This window comes from Amblyomma maculatum, chromosome 4 (assembly GCF_055883805.1).
Source record: "Amblyomma maculatum isolate TAMU_Amacu chromosome 4, ASM5588380v1, whole genome shotgun sequence".
In the NCBI taxonomy this organism is placed as follows: Eukaryota; Metazoa; Arthropoda; class Arachnida; order Ixodida; family Ixodidae; genus Amblyomma; species Amblyomma maculatum.
The window spans coordinates 180,816,263-180,834,619 of NC_139347.1; the positions used below are offsets into that span (position 1 = coordinate 180,816,263).

At 45.3% G+C, this 18,357-nt stretch overlaps 1 long non-coding RNA gene across 2 annotated transcripts; it reads right to left on the minus strand.

The window, feature by feature from the left end:
* Window positions 1-203: 203 nt before the first annotated feature.
* On the minus strand, window positions 204-6,541 carry LOC146193765 (uncharacterized). 2 transcript variants are annotated; one of them, XR_014706477.1, is made up of 4 exons: window positions 6,129-6,541; window positions 4,129-4,300; window positions 3,574-3,654; window positions 204-964 (listed from the first exon to the last, which is right to left on the minus strand). It is a non-coding gene; the product is annotated as an uncharacterized LOC146193765 (long non-coding RNA). The 2 variants fall into 2 exon arrangements; XR_014706476.1 differs by lacking the exons at window positions 4,129-4,300; window positions 6,129-6,541 and having other exon boundaries at window positions 3,574-3,729.
* Window positions 6,542-18,357: the final 11,816 nt, after the last annotated feature.

Consider the following 18,357-nt stretch of genomic DNA (forward strand, 5'->3'; position numbering starts at 1 on the left):
GTGCGGATAACCTGCATATATGGCATTCCCTAATTAGGAATTACCTTTGCCACTACATGTTCTTTAATGCTTTTCCTATGTGCACATTTGCAATCAAGCTTAATAGTATACCTGGTAACCACCTGCAATGCCAAATGAGCATGTAAAGAGATGCTGCATGCCATTATTTTGACATCTCGAATGGCCCATGCCAGTATGATTGTTTTCTCAAATTCACAGAGCATGTTACGAAAGAATGTGACAGCTTCAAACACAGAAGGAAACTGGAAGCATTTTATTCGGCATAGAAGGGTCAGGGTTCGGACTAGTGGGTGCTCGGGTGCCAGTGGGGGGAGGGGGTCAGGTGGGGTGCTTGTGTTCTGTTCCTTCATTGCTTTGCGATATGGAACCTCATTTATTTAACAATACGGCCGCTCTCAACCGAGAGCCTAGCAGACGGGCAGAAACATACATGTTATGTACGTAAATACCTAAAAAAAATGAAAGAAGCAAAACAGTTCAAACAAATGCAGACAACAAAGTATACAATTTTTTTGAAAAACATATCCGAACAATGCACACAACAGCATGGTGACATTTCTTAAAAAACAACAACAAAAATTTGCGTGGTATGCAATAATAATCGGAGTACACAATAATAATCCTACACTTTGTCAGTGTCAACACGTGCACTTGCATAAAGTTCGGCCTTGTGCGATGAAATAAAGCGTCGTGCAGCGCATCTTGACTTCAACACACATACACCCAAAAAGAGGTGCTCTATAAAGCAGCAAAAATTATCGGACGCCTTGTCATATCACAGATTGAACAGCCAAAATCGACCCATTTTTGGAACAATACCCTACGTAGAGGCGATGACTCGAAGAAGCTTCCGGTGCTCAATGAAGAATAAATGCTCTTCAACTTCTTTGATGCTGCTCCCAGTATATCCGACGCAGGGCGTGGCAGGCTTTTCTTCCTGTTCCTTGATAAAAATGTGAAAGAAGTGCATAAGAGAGCAGCTGTATAAATGTCCATTGCGCCTGAGCAAATTCAACATATCTTCTACTCTATATTTAGAATACACCAGTGCCCCTTTAATGTACAGCAGTGTGCTGGAAAAGGGCCCAATCAGAAACCACTAGTGGTATCTCACAATTAACAATGCAGAGTATACTGTTATGGTTGATTCAGAAGGCACAAAGCTGGCAGTGTTTGATCAAGTCATAAATGAGAGCATGTAAGGTCAACCCATTTTTATTCACGCAGCATACTGTTGCATGGTATTTTCAGATTATGCAAGCTATTTTGCTGAATAAAAATGGCTACACCCATCAAAAGCGCCTGGGTTAGAGAACTTCCACGCTGCCCCACAAACTTTTCATTTGACATGAACTGGAATGTTTAATATGATAGTTAAAAATGTAAATAACCAATAGCTTGTTAAAGTATGCAGAAGGAAAAAAATACCAGCTGGATTTCTATCGCACCTAACAGCATTTGGATGATTTCAACCGGAAAAAACTGTTTCAGAAATGGTAACAAATTAAAAAAAAAAACTGGTAATGCAGGCCAAAAGACAAAAATACTGCCTTGTATTTTACATAATGGTTTAACAGCATTTGTAAATTGAACTGCCCTATTACAGAAACCACCACCTTCCAGTGCGAAACCAATTCTTTTTCACACATTTCTGTAGGGTATGCTGGTGGTCTGCGAGATTCAGCGAAGCTGTGACGCGAAGACACTGGTTGCACTTGTATGATGGGAGAAAATACTGAAATTTACTTTACAAAGATGCAGGTGCACTGCTGGTATCCCACAATGCACTGAAACAAGTGCTGAATGGATGCTGGGGCTGCACTGGTCCCAGTATCATTTTCGAAATAGGCAGAGAAATGGGGCAATTGAATAACAGTGCCCCAGTAAGCACAGTTTTCTTGGAACTCAATGTGCACTTGAATATAAAATTAAGGCAGTTTCTTTTTCTAGCATTAATGGGAGAGCATCTTTCTCAAGCAACCATGATTGGTGCAGTTCTGATCCTCACTTTACCCACTGCTGAATATCTTGCAACTGAAAATAAAATTAGTTATAGACTACCTTCAAAATTTGTAATGATTTGTTGACAGCACTGGAACACGGTGTTTACTACTAAAATGTTAAAAGCTGGCTCAACTGAAGGCTTCACACAAGGCCTACAGCATACCCTGCACTGGCCAAGTAGATACTGCAGAACCAAACAAAAAAAAAAAACGTGGAAAGAGCATACTTAGTGATGGGGCAGTACAAAAAAAAAAAACAAAGTGCATGTAATACATAACACATAATGCATTTCTGAACTTTCGCACTTTTGCACTTCTTCTTGTGCTAAGTATGAACCAGCCAAGCCCTAGGTCATCGCAATGCTTCCTGAAGTATTTACATTTAAGGTTTAGTAACAAGGAAAAAGTGTTCTCGCTGCTCTATGTGGCAGTTCTGAAACTTCATCACACATTATTCATTGAAAGTGTACACTGGAGCTTTGAGTTGAGCGACAATTACATGTGCAACAGCAGAGCATTACCAAACAACCAAACAGCAGAAGCTCTAAAAAAAGTCAAAACTGAAGCATGGCATGTTAAAACATTTTCCACGCATAGCACATGGTATGCATAGACATCCAGAACATCAGTGGTGAGCCTCAAGAGGCGGCAGAAAGCTCAAGTGTTCAAGAAGTTGCAATCGTTATAGCGGCAGGCAGTCTGAGCACTTTGAAATACTAAAGGTTCGAATACTAAAAATATGTTGACTAACTTGAAATGCAAAATAACAATTTGGATTTATCGAGAATGTTTACTATAAATGATAATGTCTATAACAGTGCCACATGGTTAATGCATGAAATGTTAGCATTGTAGTTGAAGGCATTATATTTATAAAGCATGAACCTTGAAACAAAGCAGTATTTTCTCCCAACCAATGTGGTAAATCTAATCTCAGAAGAATTAAAATTATTACATCATTTCAAACTTGGCTAGCAAATTACAGCATTTTTTTAAAACCCCTATTAAACTGCATTACCCACCTTGAGAAGCCTGTAGGATAAGACAATGCGGCAAATATTTCTTTTGAAGCAGTCTCAGATTATATATTCCAGTGATTAGGAACATGTTAGGTACTAGCATGCATGAGCAGGTTGAGAGACCCCTTTCCAGCAAATGCTAAACCCCACCAAGCTGCCTGCAAGAGCCATCTGATAAAGCACTGCTGGTCCACTACAGCAGAGTGCTTAGTCAAATGGCACACTGCACCAATCTTGACATTACCAGTGCTTCATCAGGTGACTCTTGTATGCAATACGACGTGGTAAGCATGTGATGGCAGGAGTCTCTTAAAAGTGCTTTTGATTGTACTTACAGCGCAAATAATCCTTTCACAGCAAAGAATTCACAGTTGTGATGAAAACTTGTGTAGTATTTCTATTTGAATTATGAATCACTAATACATATTACAAGTTAGACTGTAAGCCATTTTAGAAACAAAGAAAATTCGCTAATAATGTCGGTTTCAAGTAGGCTTCCTGAATATTCAAATGACAAAGAGAAAACTTACAAATGATACAAACAACATCCAGAGCTCCCGGCTGGTTCCCAATGTTTGCCAAGAGTTGCAGAATGCATACTGTCTGTACATCTACAATAGAAATAAGCAACACAACAATGGTGTACCTCCTTGCAGGTAAAAAGAGACAGCCGAGTTTTGAGGCGATAATTTGTTGTCTAATTTAGGAAGGCAAATAAACAAAATTGAAAACATGTAGAGGCACGCAAACTGAAAGCCAAACATCTTACAGCAAAAATTAGCAAAGCTTGTGAAGATTTGAATCAGGTATCACCTAATACTCTGCTACTAGTTGAACAGATTCGAAAAGGCTGCACCATTACAATGGAGAAGAACAATAGGTAATTTAAATTTAGCTAATGCGAAAATTGTTACATATGAAGAAACGCACAGACTAGTTATGGTTTTATTATTCTTTCTGATGCTTAGCCATGTTTTTAGTATATCTATAAGGCAATGCAAAATGGCAAAAATGTAGGCATTTAGCGAAAAACTGCCAATTAGATAGCACATGCAGCAAACAGAAGGAAACAGCTTAATACTTACGCTTCTTTCTTCTTTCACGTGTTCCCTCAGAACATACTTCGAGCACCCGGGCAATGTCCTTTTTTCTTGCACGAATGGTGTCCTTCAAAACCAAGACAAGTGTCTTGTTAAGGCCAATTTCAACTGCCTCTGTGCCGTCCTTCTTGATCAGCATGTTGACGTCATGTAGGAACTGCAAGTTTATGTGAATGGTAGCCATAAAGAATTCATTTTACTCAATCTTTCAAGTAACTGAATATTAAAAATCATTGTACAAAAGCTAAGGCAATTGATGCCTTTGTACATATCTGAAAAAAAAAAAAAAAAAAAAAGCTGGCATTAGCAAATAGCAAATACAAATATTTACTAAGGTTAGAAAACTGCAAAAACCATCAGTATTTTGCCACTCATCACCAAACTGCAAGCAATATTAAGGAAAGTCTAATATAAAAAATAACAAAGCAAAAACTATGATCCTCCTCCCCTCAACTTAGCACACGGCTGAATGGCAATAAAATATGTAATATATCTCTAAACTAAGGGTCCCCGCTCAGCTTTAAAAAGTAGGCTTCAATTCTTAGAGGCAATCTACAGACATGCATCGTTAGCATATGAAAGTCAAATTGTTTTCTGGGCCCTTTAAATCAGTAAACTGCTTTAAACACATACATTACAAATTTTTTAATAACAGTAAGTCACAAATTTGCCTGCAATATGCGCACTGTGATGAGCAAAGCAGGTAAACATATGCGACTAAGGCTATGATAACCGCTTCATATATACATTTAAGCAAAAGACAAAAAAAAAAAGTAAACATCTGGTCAGAATCAAACTCTGTAATAGCAACATCCGGTACAATATTTGGCCACCGAATTCAAGCTGTCGACCTCTACTTGAATGCTGAGGCATCAGTATCGAATATCCATTTATTCTAGTCTAAAGACCCTACAAAAATCAAGTAATGCGGTCAAACAGTTATGTTGAAATGTGACCACAAAAATAATGAAAACTGGATGGTTTGAACCACATCAGCTGACTTAGCACGTGTACAAGTGCCTTAATTGAAGTCTTGCTGAAAATAAAATACGTACCTAAATGATTCTTCCAGAGCGAAAGTACACGCCATAACAAAAGCAGCATGATAAAAAAGCAACTTCACACTCCATGCAACCGCAAAATATGGTCCCCGTAAAATGAAAAATGCTCCCATTGTGATTAAAAAAGGCAAATCCAGACGCGGGGAAGTTAACATAGGCTGATGATAGCGGCATATAGTTTACGCAGTTTGGAATAAACTATTATGCAACCAGGCCGGCCGACCAGCGCACTTCGATGCCGAGAGCACTTCGATGCCGAGAGCACGAGCGCAGGGGCGTGCCGCGCTGAACGGCCGCCGAGAACGAACATAGCCTCCTCGAACAAAAAGTTTAAACAGAACAGCTGCGGGAGGACGCTCCCCGAGTAGCAGGACGGCGCGCGCCTATGCTCCGAGTAAATTAAAAAAAGGGGGGGGGGGGTGCAGCGCTCCGAGTGAAAGAAGATGAAGCATGAAGGAGGTTTCAGGAGAGCGAGCGCGAAGTGTAAGAGATAAGGGAGGAGGGGGGAGGGGGGAGTCGAGAGTGCTAGGAGAATTAAGGTAGTACGCCAACATGACCTTGCCGCACGAACAGAAACGGTAGAACAAAACCGAGTCGTTGCGAACTGAGCGCAAGTATCAAACTGTCAAGAAACGAAAATCGTTTCGTGGACCTCCTGCGCGTACAAAATGCAAGGAAACGTAGCACATACATTATTTCTGTTCAAGAAAGTTGAGACTGATGCTCTTGCGCGAAATCTCTGTAACTCGCCGCGACATCTATCACATGTGCGATGTCATTTTGGCAGCGACGTGAAAACAAGCTCGTGTCTCACGTTTTCATTGCAGCACATTCTGGAGCGTTCCGGCACAAAAAGACACAGAATGCAGCAACCCGGTCGGACACTGTTCCCACAAAGCGCAATATGCGTGAGAATAGGCTTACCTTTACAGACGATTGCGTCAGCCGCGCAGTACGCTGACCGCCTTCGTATCACCGGCACCGAACCAACCAGTGCGATTTCAGCGCGAGGGCAATGTAGTCGGCGCATATACCTCTTAGTCACGCAGAAGAAAAAATCGTCCAAGCCTTCTTTCGAACATCTCAAACATAAAGCGGTGCAGCAGTCCTTCGGCCTGAGCAAAGCAAAAAGAAGCCCGGACACTTGCCGACACGATACATGCCCGTTTGCGTTAAACACCACATGTAGAAGGCACCTCACAAGCGTACACACTTCTGTAACACATATGCATGGGAAATGCAACACATTTCACGAGGGTAAACAATCGAAGAAGCACATTCAGCATTCGCCGAAACGTGGTCGAAACGCACTCCACAATGCTAACGGCCATATTGTGAAATTTGAAAAGAGCGTTCGTAGCTACCGGCGGCCTCCTGGCGGTGAAATTTTGTTTCAGTTTCTGTTTCATTTTAGAAAGCACTATTGTGTAATTTTAATTTTAGCGTTACTTTTGGTGCTTTATTTAGGTGTTGGGTTATATTAGCAGCGCCGCTTGTGTATGAAAGGCTACGAAGTTACGCAGCCATATACCCCCAGCATGTTAGGTGATATTGCTTGCCCGTAACACCCTAAGGCATATTCTCCAACCAAAGCACCCCTTTGGCATGCAAGAGGTGATTTCCAATGGCACGAACACCCTAGACTCAGGGTGTAAGGGTGTTTTGAATTAGACAAATGCCCAAAAAGGTGTTTTTGTTTTTACAGTGTGCCTCATTCGGCCTCCTAACCTCACTAAGCCCTATGACATCCCATTTCATACCCTCTAGTTCCTCTAACAGCACTGCTAAACTAGCTTTACTAGCTAGGGTTCTAACGTTAAACGTTGCCAGGGTTAGTTTCCAATAGCTTCCAGTCCTTGAATTGTTACTTCCATCCCGAAAAAGGATGACCCTCTATACGTAATTCGTAGTATTTAATTCGATTGTTTCTTCACTCATCTAGTTGCCTTTTATAATGTTAGTTGCTGTCCTCTAAATTTTTGTGTATTCCTTGTTCTGAGCTTGTAAACGTCTTCTTATTGTTGTTTCAAGTCAACGCGTCTTCGTCTCATTCTCCACGTTTGCTTACCCACTACGCCGGGCATCGAACGACCACCCCGCTCTTTTTTCATGTCTCGGTTATGACCTCCGGTGATTACTGAGCGCGTGGCAATTAAACTGGCGTCCGCGGCCCCTCTGCGACATCGGGCATTTTGAGCGCTTGGAACTCTCTTAGTTGCTTCCTGATTTGTGCGCGAGTTACAAATATTGCAACAGCTTCCTCGTCGACGGGCTCACTACAAACTGGTTCTTCAACCATCTCCTTCGGGTCATCAGGTGCCCTTGCTCCTTCTACATTTCCCAGAATTAAGTCGTAGAGAGGTTCCTCCATGCAGAGAGCGGTGATGATCCCCAAAAATACGGGGTGTCAACCTCAACCTGCGTCTCGTGCAGCATGTTTGCTGTTCCGTCGGCTAAGTAAACAGGCCTGCTCTTTCCAGTCAGCTCATCGTAGTGGACGAGCTCTTTCCTCATGATGGCTGTATTGCATCCGGTATCCCGTAATACGGAAATTTCTTTACCTTCATACGCGCCCGCCACCACCGGCAGTCCTTCGACCAGAAACTTTGGTCCCGTCATAATAAACGCATTCACGACAGAGATTCTCTCCCCGTTTTTGAACTCCACATAGCCATCGCGAATGCTTTCCCGATTCACTTCCTGGGCGGGCGAGTAACCACATGACGCCTGTGTCCTATCGTTTGGCCCTGCACGGCACGCGTCCGCCTTGTGACCCTTTCGCCCGCACTTGAAGCAGGTGGGGCTGTAGTTGTTAGTGGCGTGAGTCCGGCATTGTGAAGCCTGGTGCCCAGTGCGGTTGCAGAGTTAACATCGGGAAGCTGTCCTTTGACTTCCTCTTTTATCATCTGCCTCGGGCCTCCCAGTATCGTCTCGGCTGTCTTTCTTCGATTTAGCGAGATTTAGACTTCCCTGAGCCTCTAAAAACTGGTGCAGCGCCATGTGGGAATGACATCCATGCAGAAACTTTTCCCTAATCAGGAGTTCTCGCAGGTCTTTGAATTCCGTTTTTGTATGGATGCGAGAGTTGGACTGTGAAAAAGGCTGACCGCCGAAGAATTGACGCGTTTGAATTGTGGTGCTGGCGAAGACTCTTGAGAGTTCCTTAGACTGCCAGAAGATCAAATAAGTCAATAGTGTCGGCCATAAACCCTGACTGCTCATTGGAGGGTCAAATTCTAAAGTTAAAGCTCAGCTACTTTGGTCATCTGATGAGAAGAAAGGAGTTGCTGGAGAAAGATTTGATGTTGGGAAAGGTTGAGGGTCGCCGGAGAAGGGACAGGCAGCGAACGCGATGGTTAGATAGCATCCTCGAGGCGCTGCAGAGGAAGTTATGTGATGTTAGGAAGATAGTGAGAGACCGGAAAGCGTGGCGTGACATGGTCAATAGGGTCACGAAGAGTCGGACACGACTGAACGACTGAACTGAACTGACCTGACAGCTCGATTCAGCGATCAAAATAGTGGCTCAGACGCGCTGAGAACTGAGCTCGGTTTCTCCATCTGCCGGTTCTCCGGAAGTGAATTTGTCTCTGAAGCCGTCCGCCGTGAAACGAAATCTCTTCAAAAGGGCTGTTTTAACTGTGGTGTTGTCGGCTACATCCACCGGTGGCAAACGCCCGTAAACGCTGAGTGCTTCCCCACTCAAACAAGTAGCCAGAACCGTCGACCACTGGCTCTCTGGCCATTTCTGGCTTTTCGCAAGGCTTTCAAAATGTCTTATGTATGCGTCAGCGATGTCAGCGCACGTTAAAGAACCCCAGGTGGTCGAAATTTCCGAAGAGTCCTCCACTACGGCGTCTCTCATAGCCTGAGTTGCTTTGGGACGTTAAACCCCACAAGCCAACCACACCACCATTTCTTCCCTATTTGCATTGCCTGCTTGGTTTAATAGTGTAGTGCTGAAGTACAAACGAGCACAGCAAAAGTGCCTTGAGCCGAAAATGTCGACTTTACATATTGGAGGTGAAGTATAAGAGGAAAAATAATGAGTGCCCATATCGATGTGCTCATAGGTTCAACATGAAAGAACAAAAGGAAAAGTTGCCATTAGTGATTCACACATATACACAAAAATATACTGTCATGCCCGTACCATGACCACGGACAACTTCTGGCAGGTTACACAGGCCAGGTTTACACATCCAACGGACAGTGACACAGGGAGCACCAGACAAGGTGAAATGGAAAGAGCGCACTTCAAACTCCTTTCTTGATTCTTGGCTCTCCTTGACAATTCTTCATCTCATAACACTTCCCTCATCGCAGACGAAGGCGTCCGAGCAAGTCGCTCGTCAAGACGGTGATGACAAGGTTTCAGTCCCGCGACATGGGTAACCCCAATACGTGCGGAACGTCGGCCGCGTTTATTGAAGCGAGCAATCCGATAAGTAAGACTGCTAATTTTTTCCATTATCACGTCGGGTCTGGTATAGTGCGCGAGCATTTTCTGACTTAAGCTATGTTTCCGCGTTGTTCGACAAACCAGACAAACTCAGCAGAAAGATAGGTGACGTGGCTATAATGGTCGGCTTAGCTGGATTAATGACAGCCGTTGAAAGCCGCGAGTTCTCAGGCGGGCTATCCGGTGGGCTTCTTCTGCCCGGCAGAGGATCTAGGCAACCCCAGGATCGGCGTCTAGGCTGATGTCGACGATGTGTTGAGGAAAACGAGAATAAAGAGGAAAAAAACAGACTGTACGTATTGTTTCCAGCTGAGCGGTATGGCAGGCCTATTCTATAAATGGTAGTGCAGAGTCCCAATTCTTCTGGTCTGCGACGATGTATACATGTACGTTATGTTGGTGAACACCCGGTTGGTTCTCTCGGTCAGTCCATTTGTTTGAAGATGATAAGGAGTGGAGTACGTGTGTATAATGTGTTGTGCACAAGCGGAGCACTTCTTCCACAAAATCAGCAGTGAACTAGGCAGCTTGGTCGCTGATGGTCACTCGTCTACCTTGGTCACTCGTGGCGCTTCATGCCGAAGTATAATGAAATGTACAGGGAGTGGGAGACCTGTCGTGCTGTAGTTGATGGGAGAGCTGCCGTTTTACAATAACGCGTGTGATAATCAGTGCAGGTAACGATCGCGCGGCTGGAGTTATGAGACTTGGGAAATGGCCTTAATAGGTCTACCCCTACCTGCTCAAAAGGAGATCTTGGCGGCTTCACAGGATTTAAGAGACCAGGAAGAGCACCAGTGGTATGTTGGTGACTAGCACACTGGGTACAGCTAGCCACATACTTCTCAGTTGTTTCCAGCATCCACGGCCAATGAAAACGTTCTTGGATGCGACGGAGTGTCCTTGGATGCGACGGAGATCCCAGGTGTCCCGAAGTGGGATCGCTACGCATGGCGTGCAAAACAGAGTATCGTAGCCTGTGAGCCATTTGTTACTGTATCATCACATTCTTGCAAACGGAATGCCCGCCGTACAAGACAAGACGGGTCACGGAGGCTGATCAGCCCCCACGGGGAGTGATGGTCACTAATCACTATATAGGGACGTCCGTACTAATAATGGTGAAACCGCTGAACGGTGGAAACTACAGCGGGCAGTCTTGCTCAATAATTGTGTAATTGAACTCAGGTTTGACTGTGGAGCAACTGGCGCAAGCTACAGCATTTTCCTTGTCGCCATAACGCTGAATCCGCACAGCCCCGATGGCAAAACCACTGGCGTCAGTATAAACTTCTGTTGGGGCAGAAGAACGTAAATGCGGAACATTCGGATGCAATGTCAGTAGCAACTTAAGTGGGCAAAAAGAAGAGTCACAATCTGATGTCTTCGCAGAAGACACGTGAGCGGATGAGCGATGCCATTTAAACGGTGAATGAGGCGGCGAAAATATGAGCTAAGGCTGAGGAAAATTCTAAATTATTTTACATTCTTGGGTGTTCGAAATGCCGCAACGGCCGCGTCTTCTGTGGATTAGGTCTGACGCCTTCACGATTAACCAGGTGCCCAAGAACCAAAGTCTGCCGCTCTCCTAAAAGGCACTTTTTCGCCTTCAATAGCAGACCAGCATTTTTCAGGTAGTCCAACAAAAGCGCAAGACGTAAATTGTGCTCGTGGAATGTTCGGCCAAAAATGACGAATCGTCGAGGCAGCACATGCATATGTGCCATTTCAAGTCACGGTGGATGGCATCCATAAATACCTCGAAAGTTGCGGGAGAATTACATAGCCCGAACGGCAATACCTTAAATTGAAACAGGCCGTCAGGCGTAATAAAAGTTGCATTCTTCTTGTTCTGAGGGTGCATAGTGTATTTTCCAAAGTCCCGACAGCAAATCACGTGATGAAACGTATGAGACGGAGTACAAGAAATTTATGGCGGCATCAATGCGGGGAAGACCATAATCGTCTTCTTAGTAGCATCATTCAGGCGGCGATAGTCCAGACAAAGGCTCCATGTGACATCTCTCTTCTTGACCAGAATTGCAGGAGCAACCCAACAACGGCATGACTCTTGAATTATATCTTTGTCCAGCATATCCTGAACCTCTTTACTGATTTCCTGGCGTTCTGTTGGCGACACTCAATACGGCTTCTGTCGGTCTAGGTGTAAGTTGCCTATGTCAGTGCGATGTCCGGTATGTGTCAGGGGAACCATTTGTTACTGAAAAATCAGAGATGAACGAGTACTTGAGTAGCAAATCCTCCAAATCCTCACGCTGTTCCCTGGTTAAAGATTTTCTGATCACTCGAAGCAGTTTTGAGTCAGGGGCTGGTGCAGCAGTAACTCGGTTAGGTGCGTCCGTTATCAGAGCCACCGACGTAGCAGCATCAATTGGCTACACGTGGCAATCTTCATGTTCACTGGCAAAACTACGGAGTGCGAAAAGAAATTAATAGCCTACAACCGTGACCCGCTCTCTACCACCGACAGCACGCAATAAGGAACGATAATGGGTTTCTTGGCAAAGTTTTATTAAAGCGCCGCCACCGTAGCGTCGAAGATGTCGTAAACACGACTGGGGCACACCAAATGGGATGCACACCATAGAAAGGGCTAGAAAATTGGTATCCTCGGTTACGCAAAAGACATCCTCTTGGTCTGGGGAATCCTCTAAGAGCCCAGACAGAAAGGAACTGTCAATGAAGTGGTCTCCGAAGCGAAAGTCTACCGTAGCACCACACATTCGCAAATAATCAATACCGAAAATCAGGTCATGTGTGCATTGCGAAAGCACTGGAAACGCCGTTTTGAAGATAGTTCTGCCAAGGTACAGCGTTGCACTGCGCATTCCCAACGGGCACCCGCACCATGAAAATTCACATTTCTTTCCCATATAAACATAAATTTTTGGCCTAAGTGTTTCCTCAACAGTAAACTCATAATTGAAATGGATGCTTCCGTATCCACAAAAACCGTTGTCGCCACATCCTCGACAAGCACAAAAGCAGTGTTCTCCATCGTTATAAACGTTGGAGGAATTTCTAAAGGCAGCGCGCAGTCTCCAGCGGCCTCTCATCCAGCGGCCGCGCTGACTGGGTCCCGGGCACAAGCGATAAAGATCACCGCAGTGACCGCGCTGGCGAAATGCGGCATGTATAAGAGGCAGGCCGTGTGGAGAAGAGAACGTGATCCATCGGTATCTGTCGGCAGAAACTGTTATGAAAGTAGGGAGCATCATCGAGAAAAATCACAGAAGTGGCTACATGGCTGAGCTTGGTTAATAGGGCGAACGTAGCGGGTCAGCGGGAGGCTTCGGCAGTAACGAGCTATGTGGCCCTAAATGTCACAAAGGTGCCCGACAGAGGCTGTGCGGCGAGGACTCTGTTCCTTGGACGGCGGCTTCAAGGAGGTAGGGTCTATTTGATAGCCAAACGCATTTGCAGTTGACCGGGTTGAACGCCGGAAAGAGCGGGCAGGGGGTGCTTGCGGATGCTACACAGAATGCGACTCGTAGTGCTGCGAGAAGTTAGCCGGGCATGCGTCGTAGCGAGGCGGATGAGTAGAGCGGCCGATCCTCGCATCAATGTGGGCAGCACTTACGTAGTTCATCCCGGACATCAAAAGGAGCATGGCGGGGTCCTGTTGAGGAATGGTAACGTCAGGAGGGACGGATGGTAGACACTGTGCAGACGGCTTGAAGAGCTGTAGTTCCTCGCAAACTTTTTGCCAGATCATTGCTGACAAGTCCTTGAAACTATTTTCAATGCTAGCCACAGTTGGAACGTTGGCTAGCTGGCCAAAGTTTGGCATTATCTAGAAAGTATTTAATGTCTCGAAACTTCGGACGTCTGAATGAGATCAGAGACGGCGTACAGGTAATCTTTTGCTATCAAGAAATTGTAACCATATCATCAGCGATGCCTTTCAGTAGATGTCTTACGTTATCTTCTTCGGTTATCTCAGCATTTATTGCTGTACATAGCTTCAATGTTGTACAAGTTTCCTCGGTAGGTGACTGTGTGCGAGCAGGTATTCAGCGTGTTACTTCGGCGAAAGGTGGTCGCCAAACCACAGGCGCAATTCGGTGACAAATTGCTCCTGCAGGTTGTCAGAAAGTACTCCTTTCTTTCGAACCAGATTAACGCGGTATTTGCCAAGAAAATCATGTTGGCAAGCTGAGCTGCGGCGTCCCATCCTTCAGTGCATTTGCTGTAAACGACCGCACAATGTCAATGTGGGATAACAATTGATATTCCAGCAGCCACAGGACAAAGTGTGGCTATAAATATACTATTCCTTCCTTGCCGCAAAACACCAGGCCGCCGCGGTGGCGCAGTGGTAAGGCATCCGACTACTGTGCCGGGGTACCCGGGTTCAATCCGATCGCCGGTGGCTGCCTTATGATGGAGGATGGGGGCAGGGTAGCTGCTCCAGGCCCTGATGCGGCTAGGGCTAGCCTGCCTGCCACCAAATTTTGATTTGTTGTAGGCCGTTATTGCAAACGCCACTACTTCGGCGGTGGCCGACGGCTTCTGCGGAGCACGTTTTTCTCTCCTTCTTTTATTTCTTCCCTATTTTCTCTTCTGTCCACACGAGGCAGCGGAGGTTCAGCTACAGAGCCAGTAGCAGGCCCGTTCATTTTTTCCTTCTTCCTACAGCCACAACAACAACAAGAACGATGTCGCATCCGTGTGCTGTGCGATGCAGGTGAACGTCAACGATCCCCAGATTGATTTGATTGATTTATTTATAGGAAGGGAAAGGCGCGGTAACTGTCTCACTTGTTTTCTGTGGACACCTCAACCGCGCCGTAAGGGAAGGGAGGAAGGTGGGAGTGAAAGTGGAAAGAGAGAGAGAGGAGCCGTAGTAGAGGGCTACGGAGTAATTTCGACCACCTGGGGATCTTTAACGTGCGCTGACATCGGACAGCACAGGGACGCCTCTTCGTTTCGCCTCCAGGTGGTCAAACGTACTCAGTAGAAGAGAGAAAGGGGTTCCGTAGTGGACTACGGCACCACTTTCTCTCCTTTTGGTGTCGACAAATCAAGTGTGACAGATACCACGCCTTTCCTTTCCTGTGAACTAATTATTATTATTGAAACATAACCGTGAGGACCACCTTTTGGTCGCTCCACCATGTAATGAACCCTGCCCTCTGATCTTTGAGTGACCTTTTAGTCATTCAAAAATATAGCTGAGGGGAAAGTGGAAGACAGTGGGGCATGTGAATTGTCACGTAATGTGCACGCCCTAATGTTACCCGCTGTCGCTTCGGTAGTCGACGACAGCTGTTTCGAGGCGCTTCTTTCTTTCACTTTCACTCTACCTCATTTTCTTTCTCCTTTCTTAATTTCTATTCTGTCCACAAAATGCAACGGCAGTGGCCAGTCGGCATGTGTGCGGTTTCCTTTCGTTCTTCCTATGGTCTCAACTACAACAACAATGCCTCGAATCAAAGCCAGCCATGAAAACCGGTAGTGATGATGCTGCGCTTAGCGAGTTATACCATCATCATCATTATCACCAGCCTGGCTATACCCACTACAGGGCGAAGGCCTCTCGCTTATTTCTCCACTTCACCCGGTTCTGTGCTAGCTGCATCCACTTGACCCCTACGAACTTGACCTCATCCGCCCACCTAACTTTCTGCCGCCCCCTGCTACGCTTTCCTTCCCTTGGAATCCAGTTTGTTACCCTAAGCGACCATCGGTTATCCTCTATTTGCACTACATGTCCTGCCCATGCCCATTTCTTCTTCTTAATTTCCACTAGAATGCTGGTAACTTGAGTTATTTCTCTGACCAACTCTGCACGCTTCCTGGCTCTTAATATTACACCTACCATTTTTCGTTCCATAGCCCTCTGCAGGTTGTCCTCACCCTAAGTAGAACCCTCTTGGTTAGCCTCCACGTTCAGGCCCATAGGTGAGTACAGGTAAAATGAAACTGTTGTATACATTCCTCTTGAGCGATACCGGTAGGCTGCTAGTCATAATCTGCGGGTGCTTGGCAAATGCGCTCCATCCCAATCTTATTCTTCCTGTTATTTCCTTTTTACGGTAAGGATCTGCGGGTACTACCTGTCCTAAGTAGACATATTCGCCTACTACTTCCAGTACTTCGCTACCTAATGTAAATTGCTGTTCCTTCCCGAGGCTGTTGAACATTACCTAAGTCTTCAGCAAATTGATTATCAAGCCTACCTTTCTACCTTTCCTGTCTAGGTCATCAATGATTATTTGCAGTTGATCCCCTGAGTTGCTTAGCAAGGCAATGTCATCAGCAAATCGCAGATTACTGAGGTATTCTTCATCTACCCCTATCCTTAACTGCTCCCATTCCAAGTCTTAAAATGCTGCCTCTAAGCAAGCTGTGAATAGTACTGGGGAGATTGTGTTTCCTTGCCTAACACCTTTCTTTATGGGAATTTTGTTACTTTCTTTATGCAGATACCGATGCCTGTAAATCTTGCTCTGAAATATTTCTGCCAAGCGCAGCCATGTTGTAGAGGGTTCGCTCAATACAATATCTAAATATGCTAAACATCTCCGAATTGTCAATCGTTTTGAACTTCCACTTGTTTTTGGAGAATCAAGTTTGTTAAGAACTGACTATTTCGGTACATTCACGCAGTGTTTGCTACTGGCTTATTAGTTTTTTCGCACTTACATCGAGCTACTTTCTATTTATGTTGCTTTTTCCGTTAATCTTGTGCTTGGTTCGTCGACATATGAAAATATTCTTGTTCCACGTGGTTTACTTTATGTGTGCTGCTGTTTTTCGCCACGTGTTCAGAATTGTTGCCCCCTCATGGGCGTTTTGTCTGCGGGTGTACATTCAGTTATTCAGGGTATGCGAAAATAAAGTTTCAGTTCAGGTTTCGTTTTCCCTCTTTGTTACTCCGTGCTATGTCCGCGGCCTGTGACGCCGCTGCAAAAACCGAAGCTGAACATTGAGGACTAGCATAACCTGAGGCTCTATGGAGTACCTCCTTGTGCGCAAAGCAGGTTTTTCGAGATATATCCAACTGACATGAATTATCACCTTATCAAGTAGCATCCGCCATTCCTGCACTAAAATATTTTGACCTCAGTTTCCTGTGTCAACCAGACGCATACACGGAAAAAATAAGGATCTGCAATGATGCAATAACGCGGTTACGTTTTTTCCTGCGTGGCTACCGAATAGTAGAAAATCCAAAGTGGATTACGGGGCCATGTCAACGTGCGAAGGAGGGCTGCTGAGAACACGCATTTACCGTGAGCAGCGAAGCACTGAGTTCACGGTTGTGAAGAATAAACGAACGCCACTTTGAGTACCTCACAGGTTAGTCAATTGGAGTACAGGAATAATACCATCATAATCATCATCATCATCTGCTGGACTATACCTACTGCAGGGCGATAGCCTCTCCCATATTCTTCCAATTAACCCGGTCCTGTGCAGCTTCATCCGCATACCGCTTGCGAACTTCTAGTCCACATCCACACACTTAACATTCTGCCGCCCCCTGCTATGCTTTCCTTCCCTCGGAATCAAGTTTGTTATCCTAAGTGACCACAGGTTATCTTCTTTTCGCACTACAAGTCCTGTCCATGGACATTTGTTTTTGATTTACACTAGAATTTCCGCAATTTGCGTTATTTCTTTCACCACTAACGTTACGTCTACCATTTTTCATTCCATAGCCCTCTGCGTTGTCCTAAACTTAAGTAGAACCCTTTTCCTTAGACTCCATGGTTGAGCCCAGTAGGGGAGTAGAGAATTAGAACTGTTTTATAATTTCATCTTGAGAAATACCGGTAAGCTGCTAGCCATAATCTACGAGTACTTGCCAAATGCGCTTCATCCCAGTTTTCTTCTCCTTGCTATGCCCCTTTAATGACCTTGATCTGCAGTTAGTAGGTTACTATACCGCTCTAAGTAGATAAATTCGCCTACTACTTGCAGTGCTTCGATATCTAATGTAAACTGCTGTTCGTTCCCGAGGCTGTTGAACATTACCTTTGTCTTCTGCACATTGATTTTCAAGACTATTGCTACCGGGAAACGCGGGACCAAAGTGATGTGCTCATTGACAAAGACGACGACCGAGGAAAGCGGGCACGATGAAGCGTTGAGAAAGAGGACGACGCTGACAGAGTGAATACGGCTCGGCTACTGAAGTTTTAGCGTCGAGTTCAGCCCATCGCAATGCCGTTACACTAAGTACAACTCCGTAACATCTTGGTGGAGGTCGCGGGTTCGACACAATCTGACCCTGGATCTCCACAGTGGCCGTCACCTAGGAACAGTCACGATGACAACCGATGCGGCTCCATCTACCTCCGCAACTCCAAATGTCGTCGTAGCCCACCCCCGTGACCCTGGCACATTCTGCGGTACAGATGAGGACGATGTCGAGGACTAGCTTTCGCTTTATGAGCGTGTTAGCCAACACAACAGGTGGGACGCCACGCTGATGCTGGCCAATGTCATCTTCTACCTTACTGGTACGGCATACGTGTGGTTCGAAACACATGAAACAGATATACCCTCCTGGGATGTTTGCAAACAAAAACTCCATGACCTGTTAGAAAAACCGGTTGAACGTCAACTCACCGCCAAAAGGGAACTCGCCACAGGTGCCCAGACATCTACCGAGTCTTATATTACGTATATACAAGACATTCTGGCCCTCTGCAGAAAAGT